The 12132-nt window shown below is 45.1% G+C and overlaps 1 long non-coding RNA gene across 1 annotated transcript in view; it reads right to left on the reverse strand.

The window, feature by feature from the left end:
* Positions 1-12132, reverse strand: part of LOC120938131 — a 332977-nt gene that overhangs the window by 159927 nt on the left and 160918 nt on the right. Inside the window, exon 2 of the long non-coding RNA XR_005748789.1 lies at positions 529-644. This is a non-coding gene — a long non-coding RNA (uncharacterized LOC120938131). The remainder of the gene's footprint in view (positions 1-528; positions 645-12132) is intronic.

Genomic DNA, 12132 nt, shown 5'->3' on the forward strand with positions numbered 1-12132 from the left:
AGGAGGCACTATTCCTCCCACTGACGCCAATGATGGGACACTATTCCTCCCACTGACACCAATGATGGGACACTATTCCCCCCACTGATACCAATGATGGGACACTATTCCTCTCACTGACACCAATGATGGGACACTATTCCTCCCACTGACACCAATGATGGGACACTATTCCTCTCACTGACACCAATGATGGGACACTATTCCTCCCGTTAAAACCAAATGATGGGACACTATTCCTCCCACTGACACCAATGATGGGACACTATTCCTCCCATTGCCACCAATGATGGGACACTATTCCTCCCATTAAAACCAATGATAGGGTGCAATTCCTCCCATTTTTAGCCCAATAATCACCAACCCTTGCCCATTTTTTGCTCCCACTGGTCATAGCTCCGCCCCCCCTCGAGGTTTGAAGTACAGTGTGTGGCCCTTTATTTACAAAGTCTCAGGGCCCCAGATGTAGACGCAGTCATTTTTCATAAAGGCTTCATCATATTAATATCATTTGAAAAGTAACAATACCTGGTGATCCTGCCCAGAACATCCTGCTGTGGGGTGCCCACGCTGTGCCCGCCGCCTCCCGGCTGCCCTCTTACACCTCCAATGGGGATGAGCCGGAAGAATTCAGGAAAAGTTTCCTAATAAAAGAAAAAAAAAAACTTTATTTAGAGAACGTTCCAGAAATGGATTTAGTTACATTTATTTCATGGTTTTGTATTTGGGGTTTTATTGTTATTTGAGTTTTTATTTGTGTTCTTTACATTTTATTATTTTACTTCTTTCTCATTTTTATTTTATGTGAAAGTAATTAAAAATAATGAGGCTCATTTGGTACGAGGGAAAGTCCAGGATAGAGAAACCCAACCACACAACGCGCACCTACAGGTGAGCCGAGATTAAGGAAATATCTCCCAAACCTACACGGTTTAGGACGGGGGTCCTCAAACTTTTTAAACAGGGGGCCAGTTCACAGACCCTCAGACTCAAATTCCTATGCACACATCTTTATTTGTAGTGGAAAAAAATATTTTTAAATAATTTTTTTTTTTTTTAAATAATTTAAAATAAAAAACAATTTTAATCAACATAAACTTATTAGTATTTCACAGACCCCCCCATCACAGAACCCCCCCCCATCACAGACTCCCCTCATCACAGACTCCCCCATCACAGAACCCCCCATCACAGACTCCCCTCATCACAGAACCCCCCCATCACAGACTGCCTTGATCACAGATCCCCCATCACAGAACCCCCCCATCACAGACTCCCTTGATCACAGATCCCCCATCACAGAACCCCCCCATCACAGACTCCCCTCATCACAGATCCCCCCCAATACAGAACCCCCCCCATCACAGACTCCCCTCATCACAGCCCCCCCCCCCCATCACAGACTCCCCCCATCACAGACTCCCCTCATCACAAACTCCCCTCATCACAGACTCCCCTCATCACAGACCCCCCCCCATCACAGACTCCTCTCCATCACAGACCCCCCCATCACAGACTCCCCTCATCACAGACCCCCCCATCACAGACTCCTCTCCATCACAGATCCCCCCATCACAGACTCCTCTCCATCACAGTTCCCCCTATCACAGATTGCCCTTATCACAGATCCCCCCATCACAGAACCCCCCCCATCACAGACTCCTCTCCATCACAGATCCCCCCATCACAGATTGCCCTTATCACAAATCCCCCCCATCACAGAACCCCCCCATCATAGACTCTTCTACATCACAGAACCCCCCCCCCATCACAGACTCCTCTCCATCACTGATCCCTCCCATCACAGACTGCCCTCATCACAGATCCCCCCATCACAGAACCCCCCCATTCACAGACTCCTCTCCATCACAGAACCCCCCATCACAGACTCCCCTCATCACAGATCCCCCTTCACAGAACTGCCCCATCACAGACTCCCCTCATCACAGATCCCCCCATCACAGAACCCCCCAATCACAAAACCCCCCCATCAAAGAACCCCCCCATCACACCCCCCCCCCCATATCACAGACTCCCCTCATCACAGAACTCCCCCCATCACAGACTCCCCTCATCACAGAACTCCCCCCATCACCGACTCACCTCATCACAGATCCCCCATCACAGAACCCCCCCATCACAGACTCCCCTCATCACAGATCCCCATCACAGAACCCCCCCCATCACAGACTCCCCTGATCACGGATCCCCCCATCACAGAACCCATCCCCATCACAGACTCACCTCATCACAGATCCCCCATCACAGAGCCCCCCCCATCACAGAACCCCCCCCCATCACAGACTCATCTCCATCACAGACCCCCCCCATCACAGATACCCTCCAAATCACAGACCCCCCCATAACAGAACCCCCTTATCACAGAACCCCCCATCACAGACTCCCCTCATCACAGATCCCCATCACAGAACCCCCCATCACAGACTCCCCTGATCACGGATCCCCCCATCACAGAACCCCCCCCATCACAGACTCCCCTGATCACAGATCCCCCATCACAGAACCCCCCCCATCACAGACTCACCTCATCACAGATCCCCCATCACAGAACCCCCCCCCATCACAGACTCATCTCCATCACAGATCCCCCCCATCACAGATACCCTCCAAATCACAGACCCCCCCATAACAGAACCCCCTCATCACAGAACCCCCCAATCACAGACTCCCCTCATCACAGATCCCCCATCACAGAACCCCCTTATCACAGAACCCCCCATCACAGACTTCCCCCATCACAGAACCCCCCCATCACAGACTCCGCTCATCACAGATCCCCCCATCACAGAACCCCCCTCCATCACAGACTCCCCTCATCACAGATCCCCATCACAGAACCCCCCCATCACAGACTCCCCTGATCACAGATCCCCCATCACAGAAACCCCCTTATCACAGAACCCCCTATCACAGACTCCCCTCATCACAGAACCCCATCACAGAACCCCCCATCACAGCCTCCCCTCATCACAGATCCCCATCACAGAACCCCCCATCACAGACTCCCCTGATCACGGATCCCCCCATCACAGAACCCCCCCCCATCACAGACTCCCCTGATCACAGATCCCCCATCACAGAACCCCCCCATCACAGACTCACCTCATCACAGATCCCCCATCACAGAACCCCCCCCATCACAGACTCATCTCCATCACAGAACCCCCTCATCACAGATACCCTCCAAATCACAGAACCCCCCATCACAGACTCCCCTCATCACAGGTCCCCCCCCATCACAAAACACCCCCATCACAGACTCCCCTCATCACAGGTCCCCCCCATCACAAAACACCCCCATCACAGAACCCCCCATCACAGATCCCCTCCCCATCACAGAACCCCCCCATCACAGATTCACCCCATCAAAAAGCCCCCATATCAGGTCATCCATTACAAAGCCCCTCATAAAAGATCCCCCATCGCAAATCTCCCCATCACAAACCCCCCCCCCCCTCCGTAACAGACACCTCCATTAAAGAGCCCCCCATAACAGACTCCCCCCATCACAGATCCCCCTATACGATCCCCCCATCACAGATCCCCCATCACAGACTACACCCATAATAGATCCCCCCACATAACAGATCCCCCCCATCGATATTACACTGCTATAATATCACAGCCCCCCCCCAGTTGCTACCTTAATCACACAAGACATGAAGCAGGGAAGGTTCGGACAAAGGCCAGGACTTTGCAAGTGAAAGGCAAGTGATTGGTTACTCGGCAGCTGGACAGTCCCAGCAATCAATCACCCGCTTCTTAACTCAAAAGGTCCCGCCCTTTGTCCGGACCTGTCATGTTTGTCGTCTTGTGTGATAAAGGTAGCAGAGGGGAGGGGGATTGCTGCAATGTTAAAGGGGCAGTCCGGGGGCCGGGTAAATCACACTGGCGGGCCGTAGTTTGAGGACCCCTGGTTTAGGAGATATTACAATAATGACAGGCGCCGATGTCTATGGTGCATGCGCGCCGAAGACAACGGCGCAGGCGTACTGAGCGTACCGTTTTTGTGAATGGCATAACTTGGATTAATGCCGTATTCCCGCGCATGCACGGGGATCTGCCGGTTCAGCGTGCATGCGCAGGAGTGACGTCATCGCACGCTCTGGCCAATCACAGCACCGGAGCAGCGAAAACAGGAAGAATCTGCGAGGGGACATGGCGGCACACCTGTCACACCCCTTGCGCACCCCCATAGGGGGTGGAGACAAACAACCCCCCCCCCCTTTCTCGGCCCTGCACTTAGGAACAGAGCTGAGGCTGTCAATCGCAGGCTGTGCGCTGAAGCTCAGTTCCCTGTCACCTGTAATCTCTTGGTGTCAAGAAAACTTGTCCGAACTGACTTGTGCTGATATCAGAGGAAGGAGGGGCCAGACAGAAATGACACTTAGTGCTCTGGACTGAGACAAGTACACACTATAGAGGGATATGCTTTGTTCAGATTTCATGTCCAAGGTTTACAATCACTTTAAAGCGGAGGTCCGCCGATTTTTTTTTTTAAAGTCAGCAGCTACAAATACGGCAGCTGCTGACTTGAGGACACTTACCTGTCCAGGGCGCCCTGCAATGTCGGCACCCAAAGCCAATCTCTCCCTCGGCGCCGCCATCTTCGGTAAGGGAATCAGGTAGTGAACCGCGCTGCACGTTCCCACTGGTCCCTGCTGTCTTCTGGGACCTGTGTGTCTCCCAAAAGACAGCGGGGGGTGGAGAAGGCGCCGGACATGGAGTAGTTACCCGCGGGTGGCTCAGGTATCTATGCCCGGAAGTGGCAAAATACCTGTCTTAGACAGGTATCTCCTCCCCCCTGAAAGGTGCCAAATGTGACACCGGTGGGGGGGAACCAGAAAAGTGGAAGTTCCATTTTTAGGTGGAACTCCACTTTAAGACCCCGCCCACACTTGAGTTTATCGTATCGCAGAATTTTGCCCACGGCTTCAGAAATGGGGGCAAAATGCAAGTAGCACTTGCAGTGTCTTTATTTCTTAATGGCACCCCAAACGCAGAGCAAATTTCCTGCAATTGTCGAGCATCAAAACACGTGAAAATCACGGCAAAACGTGCGATGCCGAATGCAACCGGCTCTGCGCTGATAGGCACCAATATGTGGCACTGATGAGGAGGCACTCATGGGCATTTATGGGCACTATTAGGCTGCAATGATGGGCAATGATGAGGCACTGATGGACACTGATAGGTGGCACTGTTGGGGACTCTTGAGGCGGCACCGATGAGGTGGCACTGATAGGCATTTATGGGCACAAATTTGCTGTGCTGATGGTCACTGATGAGCACTGATATGTGTCACTGATGGGCATTCATGGGCACTATTAGGCTGCACTGATGAACACTAGTGTTGAGCAGAATACGCCATATTCGATTTTGCGATATATCTCGAATATATAGTCGAATATTCGAGATATATTCGCTAAATTCGAATATTCGTGATATTTTATCGAAATGAAATGATTGTGAATTTTCACTATTGCGAATGCGAAAATAATTGCGAATTTTCGATAACTGCGGTAGGAGCACTCTGATTGGCTCAGAATATTCTTGATATTTTTTCGAAATTTCGCAAAATGCGAATGCGATATTTACTGCGCAATTTCGACAAATGCTGTAGGAGCACTCTGATTGGCTCAGAATATTCGTGATATTTTACAATACAAAATAATTGCGAATATTCGGCAAATGCAGAGGGAGCACTCTGATTGGCTCAGAATATTCGTGATATTTTACAATACAAAATAATTGCGAATATTTGGCAAATGCGGAAGGAGCACTCTGATTGGCTCAGAATATTCGTGATATTTTACAATACAAAATAATTGCGAATATTCGGCAAATGCGGAAGGAGCACTCTGATTGGCTCAGAATATTCTTGATATTTTACAATAGAAAATAAAAAGTGTTTTGCATTGGTGGTGATTCTTTACTCTATCCATCTGTCACAGCCGTTTGTCAATCAAACACCTTGAAGATTGAACACGTTCATGCTGCATGCTTTGGACTTTTTTTCACTTCACATATCAAAGACATTTTTATGAAAGATTATTTTTCTATTATTGGGACTATATTTCTTTATATATTTGTTTCACTGTGTATTTCACAAGTTATTTGCGCTTGCTTATTTTATAATTTGCCCACATGTCTTGTCACTAGACATATTTTTTATTCTTGTAGAGCGACTCCATTTTCTGTCTTGTATTAATTTATGTTGTATAACATTTTTGAGTTGCTGCTGTATTCTCCCCTTTTTTTAAGGTATGCGCAATTTTTTCCTTCTTACAAAAAATAATAATATCAAACATACAAATATTCATAACAGAAACATACACAAACCCCCCCCCCCTTTTGCATCAGAGACAATCAGAGTTCTCCTACCACAGTTATCGAAAATTCGCAATCATTTTCGCATTCGCAATAGCGAAAATTCGCAATTTTTTTTTTTTCAATTCGGCAACATAAAAGGATCGCCTCAGCTTACCTACTCGGCCCAGGGTCTCTAATCATACCAGCAATGCTTTTAGACGTCGATAGGATGTGATCTGTTTTAAAAATCAAATTGAAAAAATGCGAATATTCGGAATTGCGAATATTGACCGCGAAATTCGAAATATATCGCGAATACTCGAATATGCCATATTCGAGCCGAATATTCGCAATACGAATATTCGTGAGCAACACTAATGAACACTGATGGGCACTGATAGGTGGCACTTATTAAGAAGACACTGATTGACAGAACTGCTGGGCACTGATTGGCAGCACTGGTGGGACGGCCCTGATTATCAGCGTAGTCATCAGGCCTTTTGCAGTCGAAGCAGCACAAGGAGCCAATCAGGTGTGATGCAGTGCGGGAGGCCTGTTGACAGGAGGAGAGAGCACATGGCTCTGCTGCTTCTACTTCCATCTCTATGTATTCCATCTGTATATTAAGCCGTTTTCCCGGAGTTCAGCTCTAACTGGGGCTGTTATTTTTTATTGTATTACATTTCTATGTCTAAATAAAAGCATAAAGCCCATCAAAGCAGAAGGAATACGACGTTCAGCTGCCAGGTAAAAGAAGTGACAAGGCCCGTCAGGCACGCGTCTCTGTGGCAGGCTCATAATTACACCTCGGAGTCTCTGCGCTCTGACGCCGCCGCCGCGGCCGCCTGCGTCTTGGGTGTAGCCGAGCAGCAGAAGGAGCGTTTAATGCTTTCATGTAGCACAAGAGTGGCGAGCATGTGTCTCTCACCTCGCGCCCGCTGCACCCAGCGAGGCATCTTCTTCTTGGGTTACAAAGCGCCATTCTGTGGATTGTCCTGTCACGGGCGGCAGAATACGGCGCGGCCCGACACGGAGGAAAGAACCACAGGACCGCCTGACAAATCTCTCTGATGGAATAGATAATAGAGCAGAAACTCCGCAGGCATTTTGGCTGAGGAAAGAACATTGTGCAAAAAAAAAGATTTGATTTCTTTTAGTCCTACGGAAAACTTTTTATAAATGTATCTTTTTCTAGAATCCATTAAAAGGAAAAGTTGTTTCATGGAAAGGTTGAGTGTTAACTGCCGGGAGAAGAGGTCAGACGCCCCCCCCGCCTCCCGCCTCCCGCCGCCATCCGGTGCTTCTCCGGGCTCTCCCGTGCCACCGGGGGCCCGGAGAGCGAATCGGCCGGCGCTGCCTGGGAAGCATAGTCATCTATCTATCAAATGGTCACCAGTCATCTCTATGACCGTCGGAGCCTCGGGTGCGACGTTATGACGTCACGCCCGGTACCTGGAAGTTAACAAAGCCGCAATCGCGCCTGTCGGCCTGAGATCGGTGATTATTTTTTTTCACTCTATTACATGGATAAAAAGATGTGGGTTTGGGAACTTGATGACCTATCCAATACAAAGGGCCAGATTCACAAAAGGGATACGACGGTGTTTCTCCTGATACGCCGTTGTATCCCTGGCCCAGATTCAGGTACGACTTGCGCTATATTTTCGGAGGCACAGGGCAACGATTTTGCCCTGCGCCCACGCAAATATTTTGCGCTGCCCTCGATTCACGGAGCAGTAGCTCCGTAAATTGCGAGGGCGCGCCGGCAAAATTGCCCGGCGTAAGCGCGCGCAATGTAAATGATCCCACCGGGGGCGGGAATCATTTAAATTAGGAGCGTTCCCGCGCCGATCGTAAAGCGCATGCTCCGTCGGGAAACTTTCCCGACGTGCATTGCGGCAAATGACGTCGCAAGGACGTCATTTGCTTCAAAGTGAACGTGAATGGCGTCCAGCGCCATTCACGATTCACTTACGCAAACGACGTAGATTTTAAATCTCGCGACGCGGGAACGTGGGTATCTTATAGCATTGGCTGCGCCTGCTATTAGGATGTGTAACGTTACGCGAAACCCAACGTACGCAAACTACGTAATTTGCGTACGCAGGGCTCGCGCAACGTTGTGAATCGGTGTTAGTATGCAATTTGCATACTATACACAGATCACAATGGGAGCGCCCCCTAGCGGTCATCGCAAGAATGCAGCCTAAAATCTGCGTGGCATAAGAGCCTTATGCCACGCAGATTTTAGGCTGCAGTCGGCGTAACAAGTTCTCTGAATCAGGAGAACTCGTTACGCCGGCGCAAGTCAGCAATTGCGCTGCGTAACTATGGTTACGCAGGCGCAATTGCTACCTGAATATGGGCCCCTGTTTCTATCTATGCGGCTGATTCATAGAATCAGTTCCGCATAGATATCCAGAAGATCCGACAGATGTAATTGTTTTACACTGTCGGATCTTAGGATGCAGTACCGCGGCCGCCGCTGGGGGGAGTTTGCGTCGTAAACCAGCGTCGGGTATGCAAATTAGGAGTTACAGCGGATCCCCGACGGATTTTCGCGTTCGCTACGTCGCCGCTAGTCTAGTTTCCCGTCGCAAAGTTAGTCGTCGTTTTAGGTGCCCTAACTTTAGTCAGCAATCGTATTGCTGTCTAAAGTACGGCCGTCGTTCCCGCGTCGAAATTTAAAATTTAACATCGTTTGCGTAACACGTCTGGGAATACGGAAGTACGCGCAAAGCACGGCGGGAGTTAGGAAACGGAGCATGCACAGTAGGTCCGGCGCGGGAGCGCACCTAATTTAAATGGCACACGCCCATTTGAATTGGCCCGCCTTGCGCCGGAGGCCGCAGGCGTAGTTTTCATCGCAAGTGCTTTGTGAATCAGACAATTTCTTTCACCGCTCCAGGTGAGTCTCGTAGATCATCAAGGGTAGTTTGAACCACCAGGGTGCCGGCAATGCTGATTATAGCAAAAACGAAAAGAACTCTGGACAGCCGCACTCCAAAATGACTTGAAATAAAGTTGGTCTTTTAATGTAAAAAGTACATACAGGCACTGCAAACAACAGATACAGATTGGCCGACGCGTTTCACGCTGCAATTCAGCGCTTAGCCATGACTAAGCGCTGAATTGCAGCGTGAAACGCGTCGGCCAATCTGTATCTGTTGTTTGCAGTGCCTGTATGTACTTTTTACATTAAAAGACCAACTTTATTTCAAGTCATTTTGGAGTGCGGCTGTCCAGAGTTCTTTTCGTTTTTGCTTTGTGAATCAGGCACTTGCGATGAAAACTTGCGGCGGTGTAACGTATCTATGATACGATACGTTACGCCGCCGCGATTCTACGTGAATCTGGCCCAAAGTCTTCCCCAACTATAGGCACTTCTAAAAAAAAAAAAAAAAAAAACAAACAAACTCCCATAACTCTTGGAAATGAAGACGAAAATAAAGACTGAGGCCCGGATTCACGTAGAAGCGCGCATCTTTGTGCGGGCGTAATGTATCCTATTTGCGTTACGCCTCCGCAACTTTGACAGGCAGGTGCAGAATTCACAAACCAAAGTTGTGGCGGTGTAGCGTAAATAGGCCGGCGTAAGCCCGCCTAATTCAAATGTGGAAGATGTGGGCGTGTGTTATGTACATTTATTGTGACCCCGCGTAAATGACGATTTTTACGAACGGCGCATGCGCCGACCCTGAAAGTATCCCAGTGCGCATGCTCCAAATTAACCAGCAAGAAGCCAATGCTTTCGACGTGAACGTAAATGATGCCCAGCCCTATTCGCGAACGACTTACGCAAACGACGTAAAACGTGAAAAATTTGACGCTGTTCCGACGTCCATACTTAACATTGGTACGCCTCATAGAGCAGGGGTAACTTTACGCCGGAAAAAGCCTAACGTAAACAGCGTATCTGTACTGCGTCGGCCGGGCGTACGTTCGTGAATAGGCGTATCTAGCTGATTTACATATTTCTAGGCGTAAATCAGCGTACACGCCCCTAGCGGCCAGCGTAAATATGCAGTTAAGATACGACGGCGTAGGAGACTTACGCTGGTCGTATCTTATACAAATGCTGGCGTATCTGATTCTTTGAATCAGGCGCCAAGATACGACGCCTCACACTCAGAGATACGACGGCGTATCTCCTACGTGAATCCGGGCCTGAAACTTTTATTATTATTATTATTGCCATTAATAATATTGAGGTGTTGAGTATCATCGCAGTCTATACGCATCTGAAATATTCTACATCTCTCCCTGCGATATTTATATCCTTTGTATTGGTATAATTATGATAATTATTTTTAACGAGCTTCTGAAGTACCTTTAGAAAAATCCATTTACGGCAATAATGCAGATTAATAATGCGGATTTGTAATGATATAATTGTCCCTGATAATGCAATAATGTAGATTTGAACTGTACGGCATGTAAATGGAACCACTCCGGAATCAAAGTATATGGGAGCTGATGTATTATCTCATTAGTGTTCGGATTAGTCATTTCATTACCGCCCCACAGCCATCAATCAAATTCAAGATTCAAGCTCGTACTAAAAAAACAGTCATGGTATAATTATTATTATTATTATTATTATTATTATTAGTAGTAGTAGTAGTAGTAGTAATATTATTATTAGTTTAGCCCCTTATTCTGGTAGTAATAATAATAATAATCAAGTATTATTATTATTATTATTATTATTATTATTATTATTATTATTATTATTATTATTTACCAACTCAAGAGTCTAATAATAATAATAAATAATTTAATATTAAATTAATAAGAATAATAAGAATATATTTTTGTTAGCAGTATCATCACATACTGAAAACAATCATGGTATTATTATTAATATTATTATTATTATTATTATTATTATTATTATTATTATTATTATTAGTGATATTATTATTAGTTTAGCCCCTAATGTGGCTAATGATAAAAATAATAATAATAATAATAATAATAATAATAATAATAATAATAATAATAATAATAATAAATTATTATTATTTAGCAAATCAAGAGTCTAATATTAATAATCAATTTATTATTAAAATAATAAGAATAATAAGAATATATTTTTGTTAGCAGTATGTCATGGTATTATTATTATTATCAATATCAGTAATATTATTGTTAGTTTAGCCCCTAATGTGGCTAATGATAATAATAATAATAATAATAATAATAATAATAATAATAATAATAATAATAATAATAGATTATTATTATTATTTACCAAATCAAGAGTCTAATAATGATAATCAATTTAATATTAAAATAATAAGAATATATTTTTGTTAGCAGTATCATCACATACTGAAAACAGTCATGGTTCTATTATTAATATTATTATTATTATTATTATTATTATTATTATTATTATTATTATTATTATTAATAGCATTATTAGTAATATTATTATTAGTTTAGCCCCTAATGTGGCTAATAATAATCTTAATAACAATAATAATAATGATAAATATTTATTATTATTTAGCAAATCAAGAGTCTAATATTAATAATTAATTTATTATTAAAATAATAAGAATAATACTATATTTTTGTTAGCAGTATGTCATGGTATTATTATTATTATCAATATTAGTAATATTATTGTTAGTTTAGCCCCTAATGTGGCTAATGATAATAATAATAATAATAATAATAATAATAATAATAATAATAATAATAATAATAGATTATTATTATTATTTACCAAATCAAGAGTCTAATAATGATAATCAATTTAATATTAAAATAATAAGAATATATTTTTGTTAG

This window comes from Rana temporaria, chromosome 4, assembly GCF_905171775.1.
Source record: "Rana temporaria chromosome 4, aRanTem1.1, whole genome shotgun sequence".
Taxonomy (NCBI): domain Eukaryota; kingdom Metazoa; phylum Chordata; class Amphibia; order Anura; family Ranidae; genus Rana; species Rana temporaria.